The following is a 12208-nucleotide window of genomic DNA, read 5'->3' as shown; positions in this document are numbered from 1 at the left end:
AAATGATAGACGAACTATTATTGATGATTTCAGGAGCAGAAAAAGTAGAGATCTGTAACAGAACAGTGAATAAGAGAATATTGTATTTAAAATAAACCTTAAATATCTTAACAGGAAAAAAATATCTGCTCGGAATCTCGCACCATTGATGGGGGGTTGACTGATTAGCTTGAAGAGAATAATGTTTGAAAAATTTAAACAGCGAGGACTTTGCTGAAGGAAGAAGCAGAATGTAGTGAAAAGAAAAGAAAGTTGTCAAGTCCCTGAGAGAGGAAGGATCATCTACCACAGCATGCAAAATAGGAGAATCGCGAAGGGTTTTGGATCTGTGGATCATATGATGTAAGTATAAATCAGAGCTATTATCTTTTCGGAGAGCCAGACTGTAGTGGCCAGGCGTTTGGAGGTTTTCCAAAGAAAACAACGTCATCAATATATACACATCAGCGTAATCTGAAATGGGGATTCAATATGAGAATCAAACAGTCTAAGGATGTTTGAAAAGAGCGATGGTATGGTCAGAATTAAATGATGAGTGGAAGTTAAACGAATAAATGACATAAACAACAAAAAATAATCTATATGGTACAAATATAGGGGAAAGCCTGAAGCTATGCACGAGCTGTACAGAGCGCAGTCTAGGAACGTATTGAAAAGGAAAGAGAAGTGGAATACCCGGAGAAAGTCAACTGAGATGGCTATTGGAAATGCTAGGATGTTGTTTCTATGAGACAAAAGAATAAAGGGGAGAATGATCGTGGAAGAATAACTTTGGTGGATAGAAATAAAGTGACTGCAGCAGAGGCACTAATGAATTGTTAAGCAGCCACTGTTAGTGGTGTGTATTACGTTAGGCTCAATGGAGTTTGTTGCAGTCAAGTAACATGGGTTTCATATAAATCATTGCTTCCATAGGATAGTCACGTTTGCATAATCTGTTACACCTATTGACTGTGTGAATTCTCGGACCATCAGGCCGTATGTCCGTTTTGCCGATTGGTTTCTTTTGGAATTACCGCCCAGGTCATTATGAAGCTTCTGCATGTGTCTGTCTGTTAAATAAGTCGACTGTTTTTTTTTCTTCATTTTGAGGGAAGAAAAATATTTCTTTATGAGAGAGGCTAACCAGTTCAGTTGAACTCTCGTTATAAGGGCTCTTCTTCAAGGGCTTTGTACTCCAAACACGCAACGGTAGGTGTACGTCCATGTGGAAATAATGCGATGCAGATACCGAAAAGAGAATGGAGTCAGTCGAGTTAGAAGTCTTGAATAGTTTAAAATCTCTATGTAAACACAGCAATGATATATTAAAGCACTTAAAAGAAATGTGAGAAGTTGACATTGGTTGTTAGAATCAACGCTGGCACAGTGCCACAGGAGTGGAAAGAGTGTAACGAGGATGTTGTAGAAGGCTAGTTGCCAAATCAGATTCAGAAAATTCCATCGTGGATCTTGTTTATCTTAGATGGCAATATAGTTCATTGCCATTGCACTGCGTGTTCCCACCCTCTATATGAGATTTCCTTTATAAAAATAAAAATAAACCAAGTTACGTGGGTGTGCTGTAATTGCTTCAACAATTAAAATGTCAAACAAATTGAATTTTAATTAAACCGCGTAAAATCTCACTCGAGAAAAAATAATTTTGCATTTGTGTTATTGCTTTTTTGATTCTAGTACGAATCGAGGATGCTTCATGATATTCTTAACGTGTACGTGTATTTCGGTTGATTGATGCGTATTTGCATGCATGATGCAACTGCAACCCAGATAGCGATGTCAATGGGAGGAGTGATTCGTGTGACGCTGTTTTTCACTGGTGAGTAGGTTACATGTGTGTTCTAATTCTTTCAATAGAGGTACCCAGTCGGAGTTTATGCCTATTACTCTTAGATTCAGTTACCTAGCTAAGGGTAATTGGTATATTTGGTACTGATGAGGAAATTTGCAAATATTTGCATCAACAGTCGATAAAATACGTTCCGTGAGTTAACGCGTGAGTGACATGCAAACGAGGTCGTCATCACCCTATACATTAATGTAGACTGTCTTTTTATTGATATAAATGTCTTCATATTTAAATGTGATATTTTAGCAGAAAAAAGATCAGCTTAGAGGAGAATGCTCACAGGTGAGGTTTTTTTCCCCCTAAAACTTCTGTTAGAGAATAATAGTGTTCATTTTTCATGCTTAAATTAAGAAAGGGTCTACGTATGGCGGTGTGAATGCACTTGCGAGAATGAGCACGATACTCGTTCATCTCTCCTCTGCTCCGCAATATTTTACTTTGTATAAGAAAGATTTATGGAGGGCTACTCATAAATAAAAATCTGCTTAACAGGATTTATCTTTCCAGGCGAAACTATTCGTGAATGTTTTACGAGGTTTGCGAAAATATCGCCAGCGTGTCACACTTCTGTATGATACGCCATTCACCTTTAAGCTCACTCATTAAACTTTTGCCATGGATAGTCATGAACAGAATACCTTGAGGCAAAAACGTGAAACGGCAATAATTGTCGTTTTATGTATAAAAAAACAGGCAAAGATTATACGAATAAAATAAAAGAATCTGTAAGCTTTTTATTGCTCCCTAAAGTTTTACAATCAAATATTCTCTCCTCTCAAATAGAGTTATACTTATTTCAATGCGTTTAACACACCTTCTAAGTGGCGATAAGCACTTAACCGACTGCGCTGACTTTGGGCAAGAAATTCTAAAAATGAGATTATTTAATACACTTAAGAATATTGAATAATTTCTGTGTAACCCAAAGAAGAGAAAGTAACACGTTATCATTACGTTTCTGTATTTTTGTAAAAATTTAACAACGCTGTTATGTAAAATTTTTCGCGATAGTCAATAAAAAAGTCCTGTACTCTGCAGGAAACGTCTGACGAATCATCAGAAATAAAATGCAAAAAAATTGAAACGTTGAAAGAAATTACAGGTTAGAAAATACTGCAAAAAGCAGCTCAAGCCAATCAGAAAAAATATCTGAATGCTTTAATTTCTCCTTCCAAATATTAAGTATAATTAATTTCGTACACATTAATATAAAAATAACAAATCGAGTAAAATTTAATAATGCAAAAATGGATTTGTGTTGCAATCCTCTCTTACTGCTTGATCAGGTGAAACGATCAGCGTTTGAATCCCAAATGGGGCAGGCAGAAACTTCATTCTTGAGAACGCTTGAAATGTAAAAAAAAATTAATTTTTGGCATAATCTAAACCTCTAGTCAACCTCAAAGTACATAAGGAGTCAAGGCGATTATATTACGTCTATGCTCTGGTATGTTGCGTGGTCAGATTATATGCCATACCAGAGGGAAACCTACGATTTCCACGAGGGTTCACCTCTCTGATTGGGCACTACAAATATTACCTCAAAACTTATGGACAAATTTATTTTTTAATTAACCGAAGAGCAAATTATTCTGTATTAATTTATCCACATGGACATTGATACAACATCATGTATTCATCCCATATTACATTTGTGTCGCCTAGAACGTCTTATGTGTTGGATTATTTTAAATATTAATGAGACGAGTAACGTACCAGGGTGGTCTGAAAAGTTCTCAGCCTCGACCATAGATGACAACACTAGTTAGTACATAGGTCTTAAGCATCCATGTGAAATTGTAAGTCGTTCTATCACAGCTGTCTGAAGCCAAAGTTGTCTGTATCCCTTGAAATGGATAAAATGAGTATCCAGCGGTTATAAAATTCTTTGTAAAAGAAGATTTAACGCCAAAAGAAATTCATTCGAAGTTCATAAAAGTTTATGGGCACTCTTCTCCTTCGTTTTCGACAACCAATTAAGAAATGGGCTGCCGAGTTTAAACGTGGCCGTAGCAGCCTTGAACATGATCTACGTGGAGGACATTCCAAAACTGTAACAACAACAGAAATCATTGATCAAGTGCACGATATGGTACTGGATGACTGGCGAGTCAAAGTGCGTGAAATTGTGGAGACTATAGGCATTTTAAAAGAACGTGTAGGATACATTTTGCATGAAGAATTGCAAATGAAAAAGCTTCGTGCAAGATGGATGCCGTGCTTGCTCACATCAGATTAAAAACACAGTCGCATGGAAATCTATGAATAGTGCTTGGGACGTTTCAACAAGAATAAAATTCATTTTGTGCGTCGATTTATTACTATGGATGAGACTTGGATTCACCAGTACACACGAGAATCCAAACAGCAGTCAAAACAGTGGACAGAAGCCGGTTGTTCAGCGCCAAAGAAGACAGAGTCGGTTCCATCAGCAGGGAGGGCCATGGCATCGGTGTTTTAGGATGCTAGAGGCATTCTGTTTATTAATTATCTTGAAAAGGGTAAAACAATAACGGAGAATATTATTCCGATCTTTTAACCAGACTAGACGAAAAAATTTGTGAGAAAAGACCCGGTTTGCAGAAGAAAAAAATCATCTTTCATCAGGACAATGCACCTGCCCACAAAAGTGTTTTGGCTGTGGGAAAATTAAGGGATCTGCACTATGAATTGTTGAACATCCACCCTGCCCCCAGATTTGGCTCCATCTGACCTCCATCTCTTCCTAAAATTAAAACACTTCCTCGCTGGTCAGCATTTGTCTTCGAATCAAGAGGTGATTGCAGCTGTAGAGGGGTATTTTGCAGATCTTACTGAGACCCACTAGAGGGACGGGATGGCGATGGAATAAATTTATTAGTCTTAAGGGAGATTATATTGAAAAATAATTTTGAAATTTTAAATTCGTTTTTTCACTATTAGGCCGAGAACTTTTCAGACCACCCTCGTACGGTAGACCTATCCTAACTGGATCAAGCATGTTACATGAATTAAACCAGAGCAAAGTTCTTAGGATTCTCTCAGTTTTTTAGAATTTTATTTCATGAATTTTATTAATTTCTAGCTGTGCTAGCAGGTAAATGAAAAAATAGGAAAAATGCAACATTCATATAAGTGGACATCGAGTGACCATATGTGTGCGAATGTTTCTGTGGTTCAGTAGTTCCAGAGATAAATTCCGGTATTGAGACCACATGTTTTTTTACGCCAAGTGTGGTCAGCATTCATAAAAAATCTAACTTCCTCAGATCTCGGACATAACACACGTGAAGCACAGAACGTGACAGCAAATAACGTTCCAACAAATATTCAGTAACGAATGTTTCAACTTTTTCAATGTTACAGTTAATAACATCTAATGGACTATGAATTTAATCTTTGTTTGTTGTGTTTAACTTTTGTTTTTATACACCAATGCCCCTGATGATGTACGTTATACGACTTACGAGATTTGTCGGGTTTACACGTGTCCTGATCAAGTGACAATGTTCTGGCTATTAGTTTCAGAGTGATGCCTACGACATTTCCGCTTAATTATCTTAGAGGTATTCAGATGTCAAATGGGGGGGTTCCACCCGATTTTCTCCTTGATGGAAGGCAAAGTAGCCCTGAAACATATCAGGCTACTAACAGAGTGATCCGAGTGTGATGAGTTCCCCCGTTCTTGGGAGTGGAGAACTACAATTAGTGAAACATCCCAACAGCAATTTCAGTATTAGACAATTTCACTTCTGCGCATTTTATTACAAATTTTCTAGCATTAAAAATATCAGGTCAAATTTATGGTCAATTTTATTTTTAATTAACCGAAGAGCAAATTATGGTGTATTGATGTATCAGAGAACATTGATACAACATCATGTATTCATCCGATATTGCATTTTTGACACTTAGGATCCAGAAACCTCTTATATGTTGGATTATGTTAAATATTAATAAGACGATTAACGTACGAGTGACTTCTATCGTCAGTTGTTACGATACATTCGGATGTGATTTGTTTTTAGATGCATAAGAAACAAACACTGGCATTTTCGTGTATGTGCAATTCCAGTTTCCAGCAATCACGCCTTATTTGGTTCACACGAAAACTGGGGTTCCACGTAATGGTCATAAATCAAGTCCTAGTAAAAGCGCGTTCTGCTTTAGAGAAAGAAACCTGAACGTTCTTTGACACATCGGCTGGTCTTGTTCATGCGGAGATCAGCAAAGAAAGCACATCATTAACTCGATATGGAAAGAGATTTGACGTTGATGTTATGGACGTTACTAAGTCCATACGACACCTGAGACGGAAGTGCTATAAATAATAGCAAGCATTGATGTACTGGGACGGAATATGGGAAACCATTTTCTCATCCATCACAGTGAAGCTTGCTTTCGTGTCAACAACGAAAACGCGTCTTATTGGAAAGTGCTAACAAGACGCAATCTATTTTCTACTAAAGAATTCAACTATAGTTTATGGTATTTTGCGAAAACTTTAGATCTTCCAGAGTTCGGAGGGATTTTTCTTTGTATCAGTCATAATAAATTTGCAGAGTGTCTCACGACGATTATGTGAACTTTGCTCTTAAGGCCATACGTCTTGCAGAATAACGAAATCTCTCCATTATGCAGAATATATCACCCGGTATCCGGAGAATTCATCGAAAAGGTAATTCACCGAATCGTCGAAAAAACAATTCACTGAAAATTAAATTTTCGAAAATGTTATGAGAAAATTAATCCGTTTAGAACAAAAACCAAACCGAACTGTGCATAGGGAGATAGCAATGCTACTTTAATAGGAAACAATTGTAGAACAATAGGGTTTCTTATAGTCTTTCTTGTCCGATAACTGTTTCATGTCTGTTCATGGAAAGAAAAGCCCAGCCAACACCGTATTATGCCCGCTAATTTACCTTTAGCTGAACAGGCCTGATAAAAATTATGCGCGTCGTAAAAGGGATTCCCTCTACCCAGGTCTTTCTAACTAAGCGGCTTCGTTTATACCGACTGAACTACGCAGGCTCCATTATTACTGTTGTTGCTAGTAGTAATATTCGACTTCCATACAGCAATTATTATGGGGTGAATTTTATTCAGATTCGCTATTTGAAACTTTTACAAGAAAATTTCGAACTGTTCCAGTTTTCAGTTCGGGGCGACAAAGAAATAATATGTCCAAATTATGCATTACAATAACTCTGATTTAGCGGAATTAGTAGAAGTTGCCAGAACAAGAAGCTGTCTGCATGGTTCAGTTTTTGTTTTAAATGGATCACTTTTATCATAACATTATCGAATATTTAAAATTTTCGGTGAATTGCTTTTTCGACGAATTGTCATGGAACCAGTCATCCATCGGTTAGAACATCACTTGAGAAGTTTGCATTATTGGATAATATTTTTACTTGTATGAGAAGGACAAAGTGGCGATGGCTTAACTAATGATGAACAGAGACCATCCACCCTTTACCTCTGACGTTTCGACGACACACCATTAAATTATTATTTTTATATCATTCCCATGCACAACAAGTTTAAATCTAATACGCATTTAGAACTGTAGATGGACTAAAATTAGATAATCCATTAAACTGCTCAAAGATGAAACTGGAACTTTTCAACCCACTTGACGCCTTCAATAAGAAGGATTGTCGAAGTCCTCACATTCTGCAACGAAAGCCGCCGAAGATGTACGGAATACTGAAGGAACGCGTGCAATAGTCGTAACATTTGGTGCTTTATTCAGCTCAAGGACTAAATCAGGCATGTGTTGCGTCAATACCTCTCCCCCTTCCCCAAACACTTTCATACAATTTCTATCATCGGTGTGAAAAACTTTGATGGGCTTCAACATTATTCTTTTATAGTAACAATCATGCAGAAGGGACTAAACAAATTTAATTAAAAAAAAAAACTAACTGAAATTATAGAATTGAAATTCTATAATTTCAGTATTCTACAAATGTGATGCAAATATTTTAGACAGCCATTTGAATAAAATTTCAAAATTAAACATTTGCTGCAAGATAATTTGGAATCGAATACATTACACTTCGGAGTAACGGTATTCGTTATTCTTATCACAGAAACTGAACTCACCTCTTCGAGAGTGAAATACACACTGACCATTTTTGTTTCGGAAACATTACAGAGTAGGTTTTATTCGTAAAACGAGCAAAAAATATATATATATATTTAAATTGAGAGAGATTGAATTGTCTTTTATAAAAAAAGGAATGGAAAATTCTTTTTTATTGATGGAAATTATTTGTGGGTTTCTTCAAGCTTATTTCGACAATCGTAGGGCATTTTCTTGATATACTACGTGGAAACTAGCTTTTTGAAGTTGAAACACAGCTATTAAGAATTGGAAGTTTAGTAGCATGAATGTAATCCGCTACAGAGAGAGGTTGGATCTTTTTTGCTGTGTGCAAAGTTGTACGGAATTCGTTGACATTTCAACTGTAATCAGCAACAAAGTTTAAAACAACAATAATCTATTAAGTACACTTGTGTAAAGGATGGGGATTAACATTAGCAATGGAGAAAAAAAAGGAAGTACAATATTTTTAGCTGAAAAAACACTCAAAGTCTGCAAAAATTAGAAAGGACAGTATTGACAGATTTCCACTTGAATGTATCAGGAAAGACTACGCTTTTTTTTTTTTTGAGTCGGAGACCATCGCAATATCACTTGCTTTGTTTTCCTTTGCATGGGTCAGTACGGCAACAGCTTATCGCAAAGATGATCCAGGTGAAAAGGAAGCCATTTATTTTGAATTCATTCTCTATTGCAAATAGCGATTGAAGTCTGACATATTCCAATGCAATTATAGTTTTGTTTGAACATTTATACGTCACTAAAGCTTCTCTTGGAGTAGAGTTTAAATTGAACGTGTTATTATTTTTCCGGAGGAGAAATGATCTAAGATAAAAAGAAACCAAGAATTATAAAAAGTGATATAATCTAATTTTTCATAGCTCTACCACAGGAGCCTTGCGAACTAAATATCGGTGGATTGGCGCACACCTCATCTGCAAGCACGACTGGTTGCATCTTTATATTTCATCTCAATTTTATTAATGTTTGTGCATCTCCTACTCTTCATGAATATGCGACATACGCGGACTTATTCCGACCATGAAGTTTGTTAAATTATTGTTAAATTTCATTAGCATACATAAAGTAAAGTGAGTCTGCAACGTAGCTAAGAGGTAAGGGAGATGGAATATTTTTTATTACCCAAAAAACACTTTTATATGTTAAAGGCGGCCATAAGTTATTCTAATGTGAGCCTATGGCGTTATGTATGAACTGGATACAGGTAGTTCTGGCGCTCAGAAAATTTAATTTAGCCACTAGGATGCCTGCTATTCGTCCAGAAAATGTATTGACCGATTTTATTTTTCTTCTCATTTCTAATATGCGAATAGCCTGCAAGATTCAAGAGATACTTTAGGATGCCCGAGGCTGTGAATATTAACGGGGATGTTTGTTTACCAATGAGAACTACGTTGATTGGATAGAGTAAGAGAAAAACACTTGTTTTATATTCGTGTTTGTTTTTGTAGAAGTAAATTGCAAGATTCAACATATAAATCAGAATAACTTTCTTTTACAAATAATGCGGCAAGACAAGAAGTCTTTCAGAACTTGTTAAAATAAATATTTAATAATATTCTGTGATACTGTGTTTAGTTTCCTGTGCGCAAACAGCCAACTACCAAACCAGAGTTTGCCATTTGAAGACGACATAACCAACTGAATATTATGTAAGAATGGCAAATTCAGTTAAAAGCATGTACTTCAGATGTGCAGTTCTCTAGGCTGAGTGTCTGTTTGGAATTTGGAATTTTTGACATTAGAATTACCACTGAAGCAACTGCGGCTTTACGACCAGTCTATTATATCTGACACTTGTGTGCTTACCTGGATTGAACACCCGAGGTTCAAGAAAGGCAAATTATTCGTTTTCAGACTTTGAAAATATACAGATTTATATTTAACGTGACTAGATATTTGGCATACAATCAAATTTTATAATCTTCTGTTAACTTTTTCCCAACTCAATCTGACCAGAGTTTGAGGGAGTCTCCTGGCTGTTGCACTAAAATCCAGATAAACACACTCTTGGGGAGCAGCAATTACCTTTCATTGAAGCTGTGAAAATTCCGGTGATCTATAAAATATATTTCAAGTGTGCAAAACTTTGCTCTTAGAAGTTTCATAAACATGGTTTGTGTTATATAAATGTTCATTTAAGTCCGAAGTTAAATTCTCTCCTTGCTGGCTTGAGAAATTTCTGGTTTCTCACTTCGTTCTTGCGATGAAAAACTTAAATACGAAGATGCAAATATCCTATTAATTTTGGTTTCGTTAAAGACAAGGCTATCTAGCAAATCTCTCATTCTATTAATATAAATAAATTGCAACAGGAAGATCTTTTCATTACTTTCTCTCTGAAGTTTATAGCAATCCGATTTTGCTTGTCAGAAAACTCTTTGCTCAACACTTTCGTTGTACCCATATGTAGATCCCCATAACTCGCATACAAAGCTTATTTATATTGCTACAAGATTTCCATTCATTATTCCGCTTATCATGGATTCCAACTTTCCGAGATGTATTCGCTGTGGCCGATTGCATAAGCTTCGCAATAAATTAATTTCAATTCTATAACATTCATTGTTCAAAAACAAATGGATTTATTTCATCCACAATTTTCAATTCGTTCCCCATCCCCCTCTGTCCCAGAGGCAAAAAGTATGAATCCAAGAGGAAATAATACCAAATTACAAAAAAAGATGTTCAGCATTCTGAGAAAAGGGAATAATACCAATGTTTTCTAGATTATGAAAGAAATCTTGGAAGAATTATTTTTTCTGATTTGTTTCTCAAAGATAAACAAAAAGATATTAAATTCCGTTCAAACAAAGAAATGCGGAAAGGAAGTTCACTCGACGAATACATGAAAAATATCCTTTTAATCTATTGCTCATGCATATTAATTGTGCAGGTTTAAAATGTAATAAATATTATATGGACACACTTACTCGTGCCGCAAAACCTTTCCCCGATGGCTAGTTATTCACAGATGGCAGTGTATGATAATATAAAAAACCGTTTTTTTTTATCTTTAATTAAAGCCTTTTAATTTTGCCGAATGGGTTGTGCATGTACTGCAATGTACGCCGTTTCTCTTTTATTTACTTCTCTTATTGTATGATAATTAGATCAAGGATATTTCTTAAATTACAAAACTGATCAAACAATTACCATATTAATGTAACGCCATAAAATAGCATGAAGTAATATTCTCGTATATTTTACTTTTTTTTAAACACGTGCTCTTTCTCGTGCAAAAGAGCTTTGTATGGATTGCCTTAAATGCAAATATATACTCTTAGATCTCAGGAGAGATAACGTGCTCGCTCATTGAGTTTTCTCAAATTTTCTAGTATGTATTCGAAGCAGTTTAAAACATCAACAGAAACCCCTTTGTTTCATTAAAGTCCTGTTATCAAAAGATTAAATATTCTTAATTTTTATGTTCTTGAATAGAGTTCGAATATTTATTCTTGTTCGAATAATTTAGGCAGTCAAATGTTGACTTTCCCCTTCGGTGCATACTCTGCCGAATTAAGGCAGTATAATGCAGTGGAGCTACACTACACTGCCATAATTCGATTGATTTGAAGCTATTTGATTGCAGGGCAGTCGAATAGCAAAGTCATGCAGATCGTATTTTTAAGTAAAATTTATGAAAGACAACAAAAATTATAACTTTCCACTCGACATTTGTGTCACCGTGATCTGATGCCGAAATCTTGAGCTATTCACGTTTTTTTTGTGAACATAGTTATTTTGCCATATCCAATAACATTAAAATCAGTTTGCTGCGGACAACCGCAGATCCCATGCACCTTTCAGTGGATTGCAACGTTGATCCCCAAACTGAAGCCAACATTTTTTGCGGATTTAAAATTGAAAAAAAAAGTTAGCTGCCTGTATTCGTGAATTTCTGTAATACTAATCCATGTAATAGTATTACAAGAAGTTTCAAGCAGGCATATGTGAATAATAGTGTAAGGTTTTTTTTTTTTGGAGGGGGGATTTATGCTGATAAACAATAGACGGTTGTCTCACATAAAAAAACAAACACATACATGCATTTTCCAGCAATTTTAACTTTTTTTAGCACTCACTAGGAGGAATCACGCAGAATGAAACAATATTGAGCTAGAATTAAATAATAATAGGCGACTCATCATCATGTATGTTTCACTCATAATCTAAGTTATATTAGTGTCGAAACCGTTATAATATCAAGTTATTATTTCGCTCCATGATATAGAAAAACTAAAAGT

Source organism: Typopeltis vanoorti, chromosome 9 (assembly GCF_054136105.1).
Source record: "Typopeltis vanoorti isolate ZY-2024b chromosome 9, IOZ_Tvanoo_1.0, whole genome shotgun sequence".
NCBI lineage: Eukaryota > Metazoa > Arthropoda > Arachnida > Uropygi > Thelyphonidae > Typopeltis > Typopeltis vanoorti.
The sequence above is the reverse complement of the archived record's forward strand: the minus strand, read 5'-3'. Positions refer to the sequence as shown.